The sequence below is a fragment of the Sphaerodactylus townsendi genome, linkage group LG06, assembly GCF_021028975.2.
Source record: "Sphaerodactylus townsendi isolate TG3544 linkage group LG06, MPM_Stown_v2.3, whole genome shotgun sequence".
In the NCBI taxonomy this organism is placed as follows: Eukaryota; Metazoa; Chordata; class Lepidosauria; order Squamata; family Sphaerodactylidae; genus Sphaerodactylus; species Sphaerodactylus townsendi.
In genome coordinates this window covers 52,497,566-52,518,717 of record NC_059430.1, presented here as the reverse complement: position 1 = coordinate 52,518,717, position 21,152 = coordinate 52,497,566, and positions in this window count along the sequence as shown.

Sequence of the window (21,152 nt, the reverse complement as noted above, 5' to 3'; positions counted from 1 at the left end):
ACAGGCCCTCTTTCAAAGGTGAGGGATGTCCTCCTTATCCCCTGCATACCCATGATACCACACAGATATGCCATTCCAATTTTAAGAGACTACAGTTCCCCATCCGCTTAGTATTCAGCTATCACTATCAAACAAAGCACAGGGCCAAGTTTCTATAATGGTGCTGTGTCGTGAGCCCACACTCCGAATGCTTCTCTCATTAACCATACGCTGCATGCTCCAGAGTATCCCACCCCAGAACACCTCTCCAACTACACCTGCAACAGAGAAGCAAGAAATGTTGTCTACCCACAAGCACTGCAACCCTAAACCTACAGGAATACTACACTCTGTCTGCACACCCTTCCCCCTTACATGAGACTACTACAAATCAACGTTATAACAATGTGAACTGAAAAGGGAAAAAAGGATTCCATTTGACCACCCCAAAAGGCTATGCTGCGGATCATTGAACCTGCATGCACATCTGTGTGGGTTGCGGACTGTTATGAGAAGGACAATTGCCACAGCAACGCGTGGCCGGGCCCCGCTAGTAATGGTATATATATGGTGTGGCGCAGGATAAAATGGGCTAACAGCAAGCCTAAGAAACAGCAAACAGTCAGTAGAAAATAAATCTACTAATTTGCTCCTTGATGTCCACACCCAAGCCAGAGCTACAGTCAATAGAGTTGTAAATGTGAACTATCCCTTGCATTGAGATGCTGCAACCTTCCTTCCCTTCAGCTGTTCCTAAAACTTCCTAAATGCTCCCATCCCTGATGTAATCTCGCTGCCTCAGCTAAATTACAATAGCCAGAGACTCACTCTGCCAGCCACCTATTCAAGGTGTTGCTAATATAATCAAGGAAACAATTGGCTACCAATCCCCTGGGTTTAGAACAATAGATAGAGCTGCTGATTAGCTCAGCCCCGCAACCCAGCACAGCTGCAAGAAATGAAACCTAATGTAAAGGGTCTCTTTTCCCACCAAGCTAGCATTCCACCCTATAAAAGCCCTGCTCACCTTAAGCTCATTGCTCATTTCTAAACTGAACCTCCCTTGGGCAAGTTGGTGTAAGACATGATATCGTCCTCCTATGGGATCTCTGTGCTGGCATAGAGTCCTGCCTTCGTCTGCTGCATTGGAACCATTAGGTAACGTATCACCCTGTTGCTTCCCAATTCCCTTTCTATCACCCAAATCTATTTTTCTCACCTTTTTATATCTCTAGGAACTTGTGTGTATGCGCCTCCATATCTTCCTGTATGTGTGTTTGAAACCAAATTTATATAAACATTTTAAACTTAATTTGGACTCCTTGTGTTACTCTGCGGAATGCTCCTTGCCATATTTCCCCATATACATAGTCTCAAAGATTCCAGCCTAGCCTCCTCTCGCATTGCCAAGCTAAGTTGTTTCTTCCCCAAATGCATTGCTGAGTTACTCTCCCCAAAGCTCTGCCAAGCTGAGTTACTCTCCCCAAAGCTCTGCCAAGCTAAGTTGCTCTCCCCATTGCTCTGCCAAGCTAAGCTCTTTCCCCAACGTATTTGCAAAACTGAGTTATTCTTCCCCAGTGCTAAAACCCCAGAAGAAATTCTTCCCCCTGTTAAGCTAGGTAACATAGTTTTTTGACTTGCTACATGGGAGCATACTGAGAAAAAAAATACTCGTATGGTTCAAATATGTATTTCTGAATATGGGTTTAAAGGGTAATCTTAAATTATGCACCTGCACAGGACTGCAACTGTTATTAATGATAAAGAATCACAAATAAAGCCATAATATTATTATCTGCACCCCAGGAATTTAGTACAGAATATGGCAGATATTTAGAAAAGGTACAGACTTGGTAACTAATCCAGTTAAATGAAGGGGATCAATTTTTTAATGAAGAAATACTTAAGTAGCTGAGGATTTTGAGTTTAGAAAAATTTGAAGGGGATCTGATAGAGATTTATAAATCTGGGTAGAATTGAGAATGAATGCATTTTAATTTAAAAAAAACTGTGATTACCTGCTGTTACTAGTAAGCAGCCAGGCAGTGGAATGGGGGAGGATAGTTGTGGCATGTCCAGGGCATCACAGCCACACCACTTCCTAAGAGGTTTGCTGTGTTTCCCCCTGGAAGATGACAGCAATGCTGCTCTTTTCATGATGAAAGTGGCATATGCAACTCAATAGGCTTCGCCACTGATTTTGCCGGTGTAAATCCACACCAGCAAATGGGAGTGTTTATGGGTGGGGGAGTCTAGGCCAAAAGAGGTCAGAAAAACAGTTAAGGCCAGCCCTACTCCTTTGGTGCTGGTGTTGTACTGTAGTGCAGCTCTCCAGTGTCTGTGTAAATGCCCCTTATACCAGTGGAAGTGGCATTTATCCTGATGCCTGAATCGCACCACCTCCTAAACACTTTTGCCCCTCAGAATTCTACCATAAGTTCTTCACTTTTTGCATAATGTTCATGTCATGGTTATGATGTCCAACAAACAACAAATGTTTAACAATACATTCTTTTAAAACTGAATTGTGATTACTGGTATTTTATGGATGTATTAAATGGAGTTGGACATATGCATAAGTGCAAAATGTATTGCTGGCTATGAGGTATAATTAACAGAAGTATAGCCGCCATGTTTACACCAATCATGTTCTTCTTTTTCAAGTTCCACAAATTATTTGGCTGTCAGAAAAGAAGATTATGTAGTTATATGACACAGTACAATTTTAAGCAACACACTTTTATTTCTATTTATGCATGATATTACATAGCAATTATAACAGGATTATAATTAAGATAATGTGTAAATCACTATGTGGCTTCGTCATTCACTGATCTGAGAGAAGAAAATTATTTAAGAGGGCAGAAACACTTCCTGTTTGTCTTAAGAGGGACTAACTTTGAGTAGGCAGGCATAGGACTGTACTGAAATTTAGCATAAGCTACTTCAAGAGGAAACAGAGATTTCTGTTCCTTTTAAGAGCAGAAAATGTTTGCATCACAATTTCTATTTAGATGACAAAATAGGCCCTTGGTGAGCTTGAAACAGCAATGTGCTATGTGACTCATGAATGTTGCATGAAGCATTAAATTTATGTAAAACCTTAAGTAACAGACTTTTTACAGAGGGGAGGTTTTGCATAAATTTAGTACACATGTGTCTCTTTAAAAGAGCACTTTAAAAAATATTGTAAGTTTTCCTTCACAAAATTCACTATAAATGTCTGGTTACATTTATTTCCTATATGGAGTCTTAATTTAAAATCCAAACTAATATAGCCATATTTGGAAGACAAATTTAATTAAAATTTTGCACTAACACAGTGAAAAAAGATTGTTGTTTTACAGTTGTAGTACACTACATTTGTAAATCATATGAAAATGTAAAAGCCACACACGCGCACACATGTATATTACAGTATTATCTGCACTCTCAATAAATAGCGGCCCCAGACTCACTGGGGGTTGTTGTTGCAGAGGTGGGGAGGCTCAATGGGTAGCCCATCGGTTGAAGGATTGACACGGTGCTCGGATGCTAGCCTGTTTTCGTGAGCACAAGTTGAAATGCAGTCACGTGCAGGGGGAAAGGGGCGTGTTTGCCTTATAAGGTGGTGCATGGACTTGCCTCGGTCTCTTCCAATGGCCAAGGCAACAGCAATACCCACCCTCCCCGCCCTACTTTAGGAATGGTTCAATTTGCACAGTTGATGTCTATTTTGTGTTTCAGTTGTGTTAATGTATTTTATTGTTGCAGCCTGGAAGATTAGGGCAGGGGATCACATCGTTTGGGGAGAAAAATCTAGCTTGGAACCTGAATTTCTCTCTGGTTGGGGGCCTCTGTAAGAGGCTTGGGGTGCGCAGGTCTCATGGCGCAAGCCGTGGATACTATGCAATCGAGCCCGCTACCCCAGCAGGGGGTGGGGGTCACGAATAGGGCTTGCGCCCAGGTGGCACCCGCTAGCTCCCTGTCTCATGCCCCAATAGGGATTGGGGACGGTTTTAGGGGGCCAGCAAGGGTGCTGGCCCAAGGCTCCAATGTGATCCCATCTGCTCGCCCTAGCTTCTCGTTATAATAAAACAGGCTGTGGCCCAATTTTATTCCACAAGTGGTATTTGTGTGATTTTTTGGAACCCAGGAGCAAGCTCTTCCCATCCGCCCGCAAAAAAGTTCCATGGTGGCTCTATGAAATGGTTCGGATTTATTCTTTGCCTTAAATAATTCTAGGAAAAGGAAAAAGGTCTTTTACCACTTTAGTGAGGAAAATAGTGATATATTGTCAAAGGCTTTCATGGCCGGAATCACTGAGGTGCTGTGTGGTTTCCGGGCTGTATGGCCGTGTTCTAGCAGCATTCTCTCCTGGTGTTTCTCCTGCAACTGTGGCTGGCATGTTCAGAGATCTGATAGTAGGACAGGAAAGCAAGTGGAGTGTATATACCTGTGAGCAACAATTAAGATAGCAAGGTCAAAAGGTGAGAGCATATGAATAGAACTTATCCCTGAAATCAGCCTCCATCCCTAAAGATGGCCAATGTCACACCAATCTTTAAGAAAGGATCTAGGGGGGATTCTGATTCCATCAGAATCCTCTTGTGCACTTTGGTCAGGGGGACGATAATATATTCCTAATATTAAACTGTCCTTCACACCTGGTATTGATATCCACAGTGATTCTGTAGGGGAACCAGCTCCCCTTGCATTGTCTATTTTATGTGATACTATACTATGCTCTCTTTGATGTAAAGGGCAACTCCACCCGCACTTGGAGTACTGTGTCCAGTTCTGGTCGCCGCATCTCAAAAAGGATATTGAGGAGATAGAAAAAGTGCAGAGAAGGGCAACAAGGATGATTGAGGGACTGGAGCACCTTCCCTATGAGGAGAGGCTGCAGCGTTTGGGACTCTATAGTTTGGAGAGGAGGCGGCTAAGGGGGGATATGATTGAAGTCTATAAAATTATGCATGGGGTAGAAAATGTTGACAGAGAGAAATTTTTCTCTCTTTCTCACAATACTAGAACCAGGGGGCATTCATTGAAAATGCTGGGGGGAAGAATTAGGACTAATAAAAGGAAACACTTCTTCACGCAACGTGTGATTGGTGTTTGGAATATGCTGCCACAGGAGGTGGTGATGGCCACTAACCTGGATAGCTTTAAAAGGGGCGTGGACAGATTTATGGAGGAGAAGTCGATTTATGGCTACCAATCTTGATCCTCTTTGATCTGAGATTGCAAATGCATTAACAGACCAGGTGATCGGGAGCAACAGCCGCAGAAGGCCATTGCGTTCACATCCTACATGTGAGCTCCCAAAGGCACCTGGTGGGCCACTGCGAGTAGCAGAGAGCTGGACTAGATGGACTTTGGTCTGATCCAGCTGGCTTGTTCTTATGTTCTTATGTTCTTATGTTCTTAAGTTAGTTATGAATGTGAGTTTTTTGTGAGGTCTCAAAGTGTTCTTGCATGATTTCTGATTACCATTCCACTCTGCTCACCTCTTGTCTGGGACTCCCATGGATGGGGATGCCATGAGTTGGGTAATAGCATGTTCTTCCACTCTTTCAACTGTTTGTGAAGAAAGTAGTCATTTTCCATATTATACTTAACAAATTAATGACCTATTCCAGTGCTGTGTCACTAAATACAGATTTGAATATGTATTCCCCAGTCCACTATAAACTTAGTATTTCCTTTGGATGCTAAGAAGTATACTGATATGATGAGTGTGTGATCCAATATGGCATAGTTGCTAAGAGTGTGGGGTTTAATCTAGAGAACCTTATTCAATTCCCTACTCCTTTACATGAAGCCTGCTGGGTGACCTTGGGATAGTCACAGCTCTCTCAGAACTCTCTTAGCCCATGCAGAGGCAGTGAATGGCAAACCACCTTTGAATGTCTCCTGCTTTGAAAACCCTATGCGGATGCCATTAATCAGCAGTGATTAATGCTGGTAGTATGGTAGTATACCAAATGGTAATATAATTTTCTTCACTGCAATTCTTCTACAGTGAGTTCAGAAGACTTACATTTTTTTATTATTACAATATTCATATGTATTATTATGGAGGTTAGAAACTGCTGCATACCAGCTATTTTTGGAAGCACATCCAGTAGTAACTTTGGGAGAAGCTAAGCAGGTATTTATTTGGTCAGTGGCAGGATGAGAGACCTCTTGGAAACCCATGTTTATTTTGATTTATATAATGGCAAAAATGTGTGATATAAATTAATTAATATCATATTTGTTAATTCTCCTTACAGATTCTATCAAATTGGCATTGCATCACAGCTGGCATCACTTACCTACTCATATCCCTGCCCAAAGCCTTGTTGCTGGGCAATCATAGTGACTATGCAATGTGCGAGAAATGTTACTTATGACAATGATCCAGATCATGTTTATTATTTGCAACACAGACAAAATAGATGAAGCATTGGAAATCTGCAACTGGCTCTTTTGTGTCTTTTTAAAATTAGCTGAGTGAAGGAAACATTGAATTGGGACTGTAGTGCCATGAGACGGTTGGGTTAACCTTTCCTTGTTCAATTTTCTAAATAAAAATTTCCTCTAGTTTCTATTGTAAGTACAGTAAAAAACAAATTCCAGAGGAGAAAAAAATCCCAGCTTGGAGAAGTCATTATAAACATGGATAAAATAGCTAAGGCTCCCCCCGCCCCACACCACAGCCTTGTTCAAGTTTTTCCTAGTGGATGCTTTCAAAGCCATCAAGAAATAGGAAATCTAGTTATGCATCTCCAACATCTTGTCCAGTTTGGTCCTGAAGTAAAAGTTTTATTTCACTCTCTGTGTGCTATTGGAATCCTAATGATGTGCCCATGGTATGTTTGGACTTAGTGCAATTATAACAGGTATTTAGTACATCATCAGCCACTGCCTTGTATGACAGGAAACAAACAAAAAATCAATTTCTCACAGTGATTTTTCTTAACTTGCAAGAAATCTGTTTAACTCTACCATTGTCAATATGTTCAGCCAAGCTTCAAATTGCAGTTGAAGTCAGCAGTTGATAAAAGACTGATGATAGGAAAACTGGAGAGTATACATAATTTACTAGAATACATATAAGCAACTAGCTTCAATGGAAAAAGATTGAGAACTAACATGCTGCTTTTGAATGGACTGATTTATTATCATTTCAAACATTTTCCTTGTAAAGAATTTTTGAAATATAAAGGAAACATGTCTAATTGAGCTCAGATAACATAAAGCAAGAAATGTCAAGTTCTATATCCATTATTGCTGGAACAAGTATTCTTTTTCTGTGATAGATAGGATATACTGGACCTTTTTCTAAAGCCCTTGGTTTTCTGGCAGTATGGGTAGCAAAAAAAATACAAATCCCCCCTGCCCTGCTACCACCTGCCATCCACAGGGCTTGCAAGCCTAAGGGCTGGTGCACTTCAGTCCCTGGCCTAAACACAAGTGGGAACTGACTAACATTGGTGCTCCACTCGCACCCCCATGCTGGCACCCAATTACGATGTTAGCACAGCCCTGCCACAGCCTGGACTCCCAAATTTTGCTGTAGTGGGGGCTAGGGGTGCACTGCCACTGTAGCATCTGCCTCCTCCACCAGGGTAAGTGCCCCTGGGATGGCAAACATGCCACCCAAGGCCACACTGCTCCCTCAAGTCCTGTTGCCCCTCCCTGGATAGGGCTGTTGGAGATACAAAATGGGTGTCTACTTTTTGTATCTGCAGATGTGGAAATTTACTCAGGCTTTACAACACTGACAGATATAAGCAGCTTAAGGGATAGCAAGTGTCACACAGGCAGGTGATAGTTTTCAAACTTTGTATGATGTTTATGTATCAGGAAGTCAAGTTTGATTGCAATATCTTTATTTCTTTTGATTAATTATTCAAAAAAGTTTGCAAATCTAATTTTTACAGAATTTATGCTTTTATACAACAGTACCTTCATAATCAGTGAATGCACTAAAAGAATAGATTTGCCAGAACTGCACAGGAAAATTGTTTTTTCCCCTTTCTTCCTTTGACTGTTAGCAAGCACAGGGTAACCGTTATAATTCACTATTATACTATTAACATAAAAGAGATCTCTAGCTATCACAAAAGAAATATCACCAAATTTCAATCTGTTAGCAAAGGGAAACCTTGGCAGATTCACTAGTTTCCTTTGATAAAAAAACACTGTCCTTTGTTGTAACATCCATTGCAGCCCACTTATTTCTCCTAACGACTTCTACGTTGTTTAGGTTTGTTTGCAATATGCCTGACATTTATCGTTGCAGTACTAGCTGGGTGCCAGCATCCTAAATGCATAGAGTTGATTCCTTGGACACCGAATTGGATGGTGTCTACCAAACTAGGCATCCATTCATCTAAAATGTGGCCAGCATAAACTTATAGGATGATGGTAGATGCTGCAGAGATTTCACTGGTCAAGAGGCATTTTATAACAATAATGTGTTGGTGGGTACAGCAATGGGTTAGCAGAATGCTTGTCCTTATCTGGATTTTTCACCTAATTCCTTTTAGAGTATTGTGACTGGATTGTTGTGCCTACTAGAACCTAAGACAGGACCAGCAAGCTCAGATAGAGACTCCTTTTTGCAGTCTGAGTCTGAATGACTTTTATTATGCTCTCACTGTGGGTTGATCTTATTGAGAAGACCCATATGCCTTACAGTGAGCACTTTAGTAAAATATGATGAGACTTGACACTACAAATGACATTAGAGATTACAAAGTGTTGCGACCAACAAGGACTTCAGCGTATCTTGATTCCAAGCATGTTTACTTGGAAATTAGATTAAGTGACTCCAGGAGGACTAATTATCTATCAGATAAATGTGTTTGTTTTGGGCTTGCCATTAATAACTTAGTCACTATAACTAAACCAAAGTATTAAGTTAATACTATTAAAGTAGACATGCAACACAATCCTAATCAAGGACATGCCCTTCTAATGCCATTAATTTCAGTGGACTTAGAAGGTGTAACTCCACTTAAGATAGCACTATTCTAAACCAGGCTTAATACTGAATGATCCTTGATCAGATCTTCCAAGCCTTTTGAAAGGATGAATTGTACAGGAGTTAAAAAGTGTGTGGGGAAAATGGGTCTAAACCTCCCAACCCCATGTGATTTCACCAATCAAAGCTGCCTCCTCCCCATTCTATTTTAGTGTGAGAGAAAAATGACAGTCCATGAATGTCTGTTTTCTCCTACTCTTTCTGCTATTAAGAGTGTGTGGTGCATGTCAGTTTGGCTAGCAAAACCATATGGAGAAAGTTGGCTATCTATCGATGTGAAGTGTTGATGTGAACTAGGGTCCTGCCGAGCAGTTTTTGTTCACCTTTTAAAAATGTTGAGAAGAACTAATCATGGGTTCCCCATATTTGTCTGGTCATTAGAAATCTAGCGGGGATAACCATTTCTGTGCTGAACTGCAAAAGTTGTATGCCTCTTTTAAAATTAATCCAATCCTTTTTTAAAAAATCTCTTTTGGACATCAAACTTTGATACTTTGAAACAAAAGTAATCAAGGTTGCTGAATTACCTTTGTGTTTACCTCACAATTTGTTCAAAAATTGCAATCAGTATTTTCAACTATTAAAAAAGAACTCTGGTTTTTGCTAACATTTGAAAAAGCCTGAAACTGGATTACATGCATGGCCTTACAATGTTTTCCCATTGCTGTGGAACTTAGCCTCATGTGTGACAAACACCTTGACTACAGATCAAAGAAGCACTATTTGCTTAGATGTTTGTATACAATATCTATATAAAAGATTTACTATACCCGTGGTGGCGAACCTTTGGCACTTCAGATGCTATGGACTATAATTCCCATCAGCCCCTGCCAGCATGGGCTAGGTACTACAGTTACTACTCTTTGTTATATAGTTTTGCCCTGTTGAACCTGCTGTTAATTTGCTCAGTGTCCTTTCCCCCCACCATTCTGCACCTGCATACCCAAAGGAAAACAAAAATCTGAAGATGAACTTTATTTCTGAGAAAGGAAAACAAATCAACTTCCATAAAGAAAGCTGTCTAGGCTGTGGGCAAGGAGAAAGCATACTGTTGACCAATGAACATATCCAGCTTTGTAGACACATACATCAGCACATACATCAAAGCTTTATTGCTTCTTAACAGGACATCCCATGATGATCTAGAATACAATAATCAAACACCTAATTAGTCATTATGCTCTCTGTAGATTTATGCTGCTACTTTTGAATTGTGAACGAATACACCAGGTGATTGAAAGAGATGCTTGAGTTGACACAAAACAGACAGTTCAAACATCTACATTTGTTGTGACATCTTGTATTTCCCCTGGAAGGATTATAAAATGATGCTTTTCAGTCATTAGACTGTTAATAATTGCTGGAATTAACAGGCATTAGACTGTTAATAATTGCTGGAATTAAACATGAATTTAGGTTAGCCTGTCTTTATGAAAGGAGATTCTTGAACTCTTAGGATACCATAACATTAATGTAAAATAAATCCAAATATATATTAATCATGCACATTTTTCAGTCTCATTAAATAAACATTGAGGATAAAAATGCAACTGATATTTTCAGTATAGTTCTCATCTATTCCTTTGAAAGGAGATATACTTCTTACTTGTACTTTCTCATTATCTTGAACCTTTTAGATTTATTTGCCAAATGGTCCCAGAAACTTTAGTGCAGCTTTTTCCTTATAGAGCTGGGAAAGCCAAATTAGGTGAATGATGGGAGATTTGTGGTTAAATATCCTCTGTGTGTGTGTGTGTGTGTGTGTGAGAGAGAGAGAGAGAGAGAGAGAGAGCGCTCCTGAGACCCAAGGGTATAAGGCTTGTAAGTGCATTTTTATAATGGATTTTAATTTATATTATATTTTTGTATAAGTGGATTGCTATGTATTCACATGTACTCTGATTTTAAACTATTGGCTGGCCAAAAGGCCGTAATAATAAATATCTATCTATATGCCCCCAAAGCAGCAGAAAATACACTGACACAGCAGATATAGCTGATTTGTTGCCATTTCCTACCCTATTCACCCACAATCAATGTTATTCCCCTTTGAGGTAAAATTGTTATCATAGTCACTTGTTTTAGAGTGTGAAGAGCAAAATGTGTAGAGATAAATTTCAGGTAAGGTTTTTATGCTACATCTTGTCTTTACCAGCTTATTCTTATGTAGTTACATGATCCTAACCCCATGGATAATTTGGAGTGGTAGACTGGCAATTGTTGTCACTGCCAACCATTTCTAGGATCCTAGTAAAGCAAAGTAAAACTAACTCCAGTTAAGCCACACACATGGGGAGGGCATTCAAGGTATTCCTGGGGGTTGAGCTGACTGTAGTTGTCTTCCATCCAGGCTTTAGGGTCAGGAAAACCACAACCAGGGCCTAGGACTTTGGAGTAATGTAATTGCATTAAGGCTTTTCAGGTTATTTAACTCCATTAAGCTCTATGAAGGTTTTCCAGGTGGCTGTTTTTTCCTTTCGGCTACCACCCTATGCTGCCTGGAAGCCCTCTGAAGGCAGCACGGCAGCAGTACCAACCCAGGCTACCTCAGAATCTGGACTGGGCTGTTAGTCCTTCATAGCATGCACCTATCTGAAAAAGATGAATGAGGAGAAGAGATCACATGAAAGCTTCTTCCTAGAGTCCCATGAATCCTTCCCACAGAAGGCCCATCTTTAAGATCAGTTCTTCCCTAGAAGGAAGAAAATACAATCTAGCCTTTTGGCTTTCCCAGTCTCTGGTCTTTAGGTATAGCATACTAGTAAGGTGTTAGATTGTAAATATTTTGTTCCATTCTGACCAGTGTACAACTAAATATAGAAGTCCTCAGTGCTTACTGTTACGATAGCAATAGTAATGGATCACACACTACAAAAGGGTTAATTTACTGGTAAAGTTATGCAATATATAGATGGGACTGATGTTGCCTAGTAACTAATTTGGGCCTAGAAGTTTATTTTCCTAGTTTTTGTGTTTGTTCTTTCTTTTGGTGCTTGCTGGATCTGCTGCAGACCAGCACAGAAGTCTCCATTGTACCCAGAGGTGGGATCCAGCAGGTTCTCACCAGTTCCCGAGAGTGGGTTACTAATTATTTGTGTGTGCCGAAAAGGGGTTACTAATTGGGTCTGCTTTTCCGTTAGAAATTCCATTAGGTCCAAAAATCATAAAGTCCTGTTTTTTCCTATGTGGCTGGTTAGCGAAGGTAGAAAACGGTATCATTCTCCCTGTTGGGCTGTTTTAAAAACATGTTTTAGAAATATGGTAAAGTTCCTTGTTTAAGGAAAGTTTCCTTCTTTTGATTTCTAGAAACAAAATTAAGTATTTGAAAGTATTAAGTATTTGACAGACAGTCAATTAGAGGAGAAGTAGTTGTTTCTGTTGGCAGTAGACGATAGGACTTGCTATAATGAGTTTAAATTATGGACAGAAAGATACCAGCTGGAAATTAGGAACTTTTTTTTACAGTAAGAGTTTTTTACAGTAACAGAGAAATTAATGCCCCGCCCTTGGAATGCCTGGCCATGCCCCCATTGTGCCCTACCCAGCCCCATTGGCACTACGCCACTGTTTGAATCCCACCATCATGGGAACCTATTACTAAAATTTTTGGATCCCACCACTGATTGTACCTATTTGGTTATCGGTTCTGTGTGCTTCAAAGTTAAGAAAAAGTTTTACCTCATGAAAGCATCTTCATCCTGGATTTATGTTTTTTTGTTGTTGTTTTTTGCAAAAGCAACATTTACCAGTTGGGAGACAAATGACTCATACCGTTTGGTTTTCATTGTGCCAGTCTTTTACCAGCACTGCAGCCTCTGGAGCATGTGTAGAATGAAGTCCCAATTATTAAACATCAAAGTGGATTCTAGGTTGTAAGGTATTTCTCTACAGGATATGTTACCCTTTTTTTAAATCAGAGAAGCTGAATGTTTGTAATACAACATTGTAACACAGCATTGTAATCTAAATTGCAGACAGCATGATTTAAAAAACAATATGGTAATTTTGTAAAGAACCAATTTGGTAATGCAACAAATGATTACTTTAGCATGCCAGCAGATGTTTCTTCTCTATCTTATACTACTACAAAATGGAAGACAAAAAAAATAATAAATACGGATTCCATTTGGTCATTCTATTAATCACCATCAATAAAATATTGGAACAATAGTATGCAGCTCTTATCCCCTCTGAGAGTTGAGCTGTTAATATGCAGTTCTATGAGTTTCTCCCAGCATATGTACCTGGAAACATTTAAAATTATACAGCTTCAAGAGAGATAGTAATGGTATAAACAGGGCAGAGGAAATGCCAGCAGTACAACAGATACTATTGATTAGATGCCGTAGGGAAAACTTTGCTTGTTTATTTTCATGTCTGGTCAGTGTAAATCAAAAGGCTGCTGTGTTGTCAGTGAATACATATCACAAGCAAAGTAATCCACTGTGTCAGAACTTCCACTTTACTTACGCAGCAGATCATGGGTTTGTACACAGAAAAGCCACTTGTTACATAGCGGGCCTTCATAATGGTAGGCCCCTTCCACACAGCAAATGTATAGTGGGTTGCATTTGGGATAAAGTAACCCACTTCCCTGTTTTTGCATTCTGTTTTTGCATTCACATGCATCTGTGCAAGCAGCCATTGGAGCCCATGAAAAAATGTGGGTTGCTTTCACACCTTCGCACGGTGCGTCTATTATTTTTAATTTACTTCCCACCAATGCTTAGCTATGCAGGCATGCAAAAATGAACCCCCACAGCCATGCTGATGCCTCATGATACCACAATATGACCATTTGCACCTGTGTGATTATGCAGATGTAAGCTGGAATTTTTTTTTTTTTAAAGGAAAGTGCAGCCAAACAAAGTGCCTCCTGCCTGGCTGTTTGCTCACAAACTGCTGCAACCCGGGATTTTTCAAAAGACTCATGAATAGTGTGATTCTAAAAAAAAAGAATTTGGGGAGAATAACGCAGGGCAGACTTGCTTTAGGGGTGGAATCCGCGTGAAGTTCCTCCCCAAAATGATTTTTTAATTGTCCTTAACCTGTGTTTATTGGCTAGTGCAGAACGGGCCACAGAAGCACAGCCTGATTTCAGCAGCTGCTTTACTGTGAACAATGATCAAGTTTATGCTGATATCAGTTAATTATAATGACATAATGCCTCTGAACTAGGTTTTAAATTATTTTCCTGCTCTGGAAAGTGATCAGTTCTTGTTATTGAGGTATAGTAAATCTGGTAGTGTGATGGTAGGATCAGAAACTAATGCCCAGCAAAAGTAAACATAGAAGAGAAGGTTAAGTTGGTCAGCTATCTTTCCAGAAACTGCTCCGTGTATTGATAGTATATGATACAAAGTTCAATAATAATAATAGAAACTTCTGCTAGATACATTTTTGTGAGAATGTTACCATAGTCAGGAGGCAAATAGATGTTTTTAATAGAAACCCCTCCTTTGTTTTATGCTATAGTGAGCTCCATCTGTTGCTTCTTCCTCAGCTCGGTGTGGTACCTTCCCTTTTATAGAATTTCCCGGCCCCATCTTCAACTTGCCTGTATCCAGTGCACTTCCACCTGAGAGGCCATAAAAGGAAAGGGGAGCCTTCCTTGTCCCTTTCTTATCTCTGCCTATCCTGTCCAGCTCTTTCCTCTTGCTGTTCAGAGCTACCTCTTAACCTCACACATCCTGGCCTTCCCTAAGTCTGGGCTTAGCCTTGCCTTCTGACCATGACCCTCCCCACCCCTCCCTGACTCCTTTGTTCTCAGTTGTGCTAGAGCAGGGGTCAGCAACCTTTAACACCCAAAGGGCCATTTGCATGCATTCCAAGATGGCGCCCGCAGCGGGAGCTTTGCAGCAGAGCTCCGCTGTTTTAGGGTTTTTTAGGCTTTAGGTTTAGGTTTTTAGGCTTTAGTTTAGATTCTAGTTATCTATTTGTAGCTACAGCTGCAGATGAGTTGTCAGTAGCCCAGTTTAATTTGGCTTGGTCTAGTCTAGTTAGTTTTCCTTACTGCGCTGTGAGTGCTGTGGGTGGGACTGATCGGCCGTGGCTGGGGTGGGGCTCCCAGCTGTTCATTGTTCTCGGCTTCTGGCCGCTGCTGCTCCCAGCCGCCCGTTTGCTGCTCCTGGCCGTTAGGCGCGGTGCCCGCCTGTCTGCTGCTCCCGGCCGTCTGGTGTTCCCCCCATCGTCCAGCTGTTCGACGTTCCCTTCTCCTCCCGGCCATTCGTTGCTCTCGGCTCTCGGCCGTTCGCCACTCCTGGCTGCTTCGGCGTTTTAGCCTGGCAGCTTTAGTTACTTTCTTAAGCTGGCATTACGCATTTTGTTACAGCGTGTGGCCATTGGGGTCAGTGGTGGCGGAGATGCTGCGGAGGGTGCTTGTCCAGACGTTGAGACACCGTTGGGGGGGGTTGGTGGTAGGGACCCCCCTTGTGACGCTGAGACTCCCCCCTTTGCGATGCTGGGACGACGGATGCCTGTCCAGATCCCGTGATGTCATCGAAGGAGGCCGGTGGCAGGAGCCTCCTTGTGACGCTGTGACAAGGCAGACGTCCACCCGGACGAGGGACATATATCTGGAATCTGAGAAAGCATTGGAGGAGGTCGGTGGCAGGGTCCTCCTTCATGCCGCTGTGACTGGGGGATGCCCGGTTGGATGTCCAGTCAGACAGGGGAGGCCCATCTAGAAGCTGGTATGTCATCGGAGGAGGTTGGTGGCAGAGACCTCCTGCGGCGTTGTGTGTGGGACGCTGTGTGGGGGGCAAGAAGGAAGGGGTATCCCCTCCTTTCTCTGCCCTCCCCTAAACTTTGGGGCCAGCACTGACAGTCTGTGAGAGGGAGACTGGTGGCAGCAGCCTTCCTGGTTCCTCCTTTCGGCAGCCTTCCCCCTCCCCCTTTTTCCTCTGTTTTCTCTTTGCTTGCTGTCCACTGCCCACCTGTCCGTTGGCCTATGTGGGTCTGGACTCTGGCTATACTTGGTCATTGGACCTGGCCTGAATATTTATCTCCATTTGAAGATCAAAGGGAGAGGTTGGTGGCAGGGGTCTCTTTTGCTGCCCCTGCTGCCCCATTGCCTGGCCATTTGACATCATCCGGTTACAGGGCACTGATGCCAGACAATGGGAGTCATATTTCTTGGAACTTTTACAGACTTGGAAATGGACCGGGACTTTTCCGTCCACTGATAACTTTACGGCTTTGGACGTCTATAAATGATCAGGTGATTGGCAACATTGGATCTAGACACTGACACCTCAGCGGGAAGAAGTGGCAGTGATTTCCCAACCGATGTATGTTGGGCCACATGTGATCTGGCTTTAACCTACTTCCCCCACTATTATTACTATTATCTGAAGCACCGGCACTTTATTAGTACATTATTAGCTTTTTGCCATATTTTACTTAGAATTAGTGGTTGTCTGGAGGCAGATAACAGAGGTGTTGAATGCTTGTAGACAACCAATATGTATGTGTACATAGGTTAGGTTATTAGAGTAGGTGTTGTCATAAGGCTACTGTTAGTTTGTACTAGGCCTTAACTATGGGAGGAGATGGCAGCAGGGGGGCAGTGCGTGGGAGCCGGGGATCCCAGTAGTGTGGGGATGTGGTAGATATGCTGGTAGGAGGGGGCCGTATGAGAGAAGGGGGAGGAGATGCATTTATGCTCATCTCCCTTCTGGCCTCTGGCCTATCCCAAGGAATGTGGGCAGAGGGGCTCAGGTATACCCTGCTTCGAGCCTGGTGTTGATTAATGCCAGGTCCATTAACAACAACACTTCGAGATTTTCTTGGGGTGCAGCTAGTGGACCTGGCCTGCATCACCGAGACCTGGGTGCGAGAAGGCGAGACAGTCGCCTTGAGCGAAGCCTTGCCTCCAGGTTTCGCTTGTGTCCACCAACCTCGAACACAGGGCCAGCGGGGAGGTGTGCCGATGTTCATCCGGGATTCTATTGCCTTCAGGGCAGTCCCGGCCCCTCAAATTTCCGGGTTCGAGTGTGCTGGACTGGAGTGGCTGTCTGGTCACACTTTGGATCTGGTCTTTGGGGCAGGAGTGAATATGGTTGTATCCTCTGTTAGCAGAGTGCCATGGTCCAACCATTTTGCCCTGAAGGTCCGGGTGGATTCGCCGCGCCAACCCTGTCTAGGCAACAGGCCTATTTATGTCCGCCTGCGGAGACTTATGGACCGGTTGGGTTCCTGAATGCTCTGCGAGACCCTGAGCCTCCTGGCACCCTTGATGAGCAGATGACAGACTGGAATTCCAGACTTTCTGATGCCATCAAGGAAATTGCTCCCAAGCGCCCTCTGCACCCCTGCTCACGGCGGGCTCCTTGGTATACCGGGGAGCCGCGCCAAATGAAACGGGAACTCAGATGGCTAGAGCAAGCGTGGAGGAAGTCTTGCGATGAAGGGGCATGAACAACTTATAGGATGTTTATGAAGGCCTATGAGTTGGTGATACGGAGGGTGAAGAATGTCCACCCCCCCCCCCAGATTTGCCCTTCCACAACATAGCCAGGGATACCTTCTTCCCATCCCCAGTTTCACAATCAACGTTAGGAGGTCATCCATCTGATCTTGAAAGTACCACTGGGATCTGCGGTCCAATTCATTCCTATGTGCCCCTCCCGGGAAGTTAGCAACGTTGCATGCACTCAAATGGGGATCCACAACAAAGGGAAGGACACTTTTCCTACAGCCTGCACCCGGGATTATTTTGCCACCTACCCCTTACTTGGCAAAGAGGCCGCTTTTTGGAGGAAACAGGAGGTGCCTTGATCTGAATTCCCAATCGGGCACCCACTTCAGGCACTCAGTACGGTAGGGAGTCTGCTCCTCTCACTGCTCTGACTCGCTCTAGGCAAGCACCAAGCCTCTCAGGCACCGCTGCCGCAGCCTGCCTGCTGCGACTGGCTCCAGGGATAGAGTGGGTGCCTGTCCTTTTCTGGCCTGGACTTTCCTTGGTGGCACTGCAGCAAGTGGCACTGCATGCTACTTTGGAAAGAAATGACGTCTTTTCCCACCTTGGCTTTTGCAGAGGAAGAGAGAGAGAGGAAGGAAGGAAGGAAGGAAGGAAGGAAGGAAGGAAGGAAGGAAGGAAGGAAGGAAGGAAGGAAGGAAGGAAGGAAGGAAGGAATCCCCTTGGGCCTCCCTTGGACGGCGGCCCCCCATGGAGGGGTGGCCACGTGGAGCCACAGTAGAAGGAGGAAAGAGCCACATGCAGCTCTGGAGCTGCAGGTTGCTGACCTCTGTGCTAGAGTGATCTGTGTGCGTCCCAACTGCCTTCCTTCCCTGGCCTTAGCTGTCCTTAGTTCAAGCAATCAGGGTAGAGTTAAGTCAGGGCTCGGAATTGGCTCCCAACAGCAATCGAATACAATAACTGTACATACCAGAAATGCTGGGGATAATTAGGAAAGGAATTGAGAATAAAACTGCAAAGATTGTCATGCCCTTATATAAAGCCGTGGTGCGACCGCACTTGGAGTACTGTGTTCAGTTCTGGTCGCCACATCTCAAAAAGGATATTGAGGAGATAGAAAAAGTGCAGAGAAGGGCAACAAGGATGATTGAGGGACTGGAGCACCTTCCCTATGAGGACAGGCTGCAGTGTTTGGGACTCTTTAGTTTGGAGAGGAGGCGGCTGAGGGGGGATATGATTGAAGTCTACAAAATTATGTATGGGGTAGAAAATGTTGACAGAGAGAAATTTTTCTCTCTTTCTCACAATGCTAGAACCAGGGGGCATTCATTGAAAATGCTTGGGGGAAGGTTAGGACTTCATGAAAGGAAACGCTTCTTCACTTTTAACTTCTTGATTGGTGTTTGGAATATGCTGCCACAGGAGGTGGTGATGGCCACTAACCTGGATAGCTTTAAAAGGGGCTTGGACAGATTTATGGAGGAGAAGTCGATTTATGGCTACCAATCTTGATCCTCTTTGATCTGAGATTGCAAATGCCTTAACAGACCAGGTGATCGGGAGCAACAGCCGCAGAAGGCCATTGCTTTCACCTCCTGCAGATGAGCTCCCAAAGGCACCTGGTGGGCCACTGCGAGTAGCAGAGAGCTGGACTAGATGGACTCTGGTCTGATCCAGCTGGCTTGTTCTTATGTTCTTATGTAATTGATTTATCTTTTATTCATTTATACTGTAATATAATATATATGTCAACCTTTATCCGGACAGTTTACTTGTTCCTACATATTTTAGTTTGACCTATAGATTAAATCTTTGGAGTATTAGAGTATAATTTGAAGGGTTGGATCCTGCAAACTTTCATATAGGCACAAGAAAGAGAAGGTTATTTTCCAGGTTTCCTTCTTCAGTGCAACACAGCTTGCTGTCCAGAAAGGTCCCATAGACATAACCTTTTCAGAAGTCAAAAGTGGTCCATCCAGTCTCTTTTGCTAGTAGCAAACTAAGTAGGATCCGACCCCAAATATTGCTGTTTCATCTTTTAAGCTATCTTGAAGATTAGGTTGTAGTATCTAAGTTTTATTGCTATGTGATATATGAGTACGTATTTCTATTAGTATGTGCTTCTTGAAGAAAGAAAAAATGATTTTTAATAAATAGTAATTTGCATCTTAGTTCCTATGAACTATGCAGGCTTCTGTCAGCCTATTTATGAGTGTGAATGAGAGTATCTATATAAAAACTAATTTTGTTTTAATAATACCAGCTTCCAAAAGAACTGGAGATTTTATTCATATATTCCTCACATTTAATTTTAATCCTCCACACTGAGTGCTTCCCTTATTTGACAGTAAGCAATACATTACATGGAACATTAGAGACCCAAGATGCTACCACCTGGAAATGAAAACATACATTTTGGCTGAAGGTCAGAATATGGTGAAAAGCACTATTCCATATCTTCAGTTGGTGTGCCTCCTTGTATTTAATGAAATTTGTATTTAATGATTTGTATCAGCAAGGATCTAGCTCCACAATGGCATGAAAAGTCATTAACTTTGCAAATCAAATTCAGAACATCCAAATGCTTTACAGTGATGTCCCATGTTAAGAACCCCATGTGTTCCGATGATTTCCAACTCTGCATACAAAGTGGTGAAACATCCAAGATGAAAAAACAATGTTAAAGCTGCTGATTCACATAGAGAACTTCCATAAATAGATCAACCACATGTGGGAAGAACTCTAGTGAGACTACGCATATTTCTGTACTAAGGAAAAACCAGATTCTGAACTAAGGTACATCTGGAAAGTCTCCATTACAACTTGAGTTCTGTTGTTCTGATTGACCAGGCAATATACTATGACCTATACATTACACTTTCACAGCCTAAAATTTCTGTTTCCCATTGTGTAACAGCTTATTCTAGTTCTGTGACTGTTCAATTTTAGGAATAGATTCAGATAGATGTATGTTTCTGTGGCTGTCTGCTGAGGGTTACTTTGTATTTCAAACTTGAATTTGAAACCTTGTATCAGTGAGGAGTGCCCCCCTCTCCAGCTGAGATCCTTTTGATAGTAGGGTTAGCCTTTTATTTTGGACTTTAATAGACACCCCCTTTCACAGCATAAGTGCAGTGGATATGAAACTTGGGGAGTCTCATAAAGGCACATGGGTTGAACCATGACATTGGGAATTCCCAGAGAAAAAAAGGAAGGCTGTTGTTGGAAGGAAAGCAGGATAAATGCCATCTTCCCAACTCAGTGGCATATTGTTCTCAGCACTGGAGAAATCACCCAATATCCTGACATATCTCAGAGGGGAATGCCCAGTCCAAGAATGTTGATATTTCACTAACCAACTCCTGATTTCTCTTTTCCCTTTTTTTAACTCAAAGAAGGGCACTCAAATCATCAAATTGCCCTCCATTCTGTATAATATTGTAAAATTGGCTGACTGGCCAACCCTCCATCCTGTTTCAGGAACTATTGTATGTATTTATGCATGAATGTATTTAATTTTTTTAGTTGTCACTCACCAAAGGGTTTTGCATTGACTTACATCATTGAAATAGTGTGAGTTAAAAACACCATAAAATATAAATATAAAACATTCACATTGAATATGTTTATGCAAGAATACATTTATAAACAATAATATTGTTGGATAAAACACCTTTATAAAAAGGCATCCTGTTAAGTAAAGCTTTTGCCTGAAACTTTGAAGAGTTAATCTTA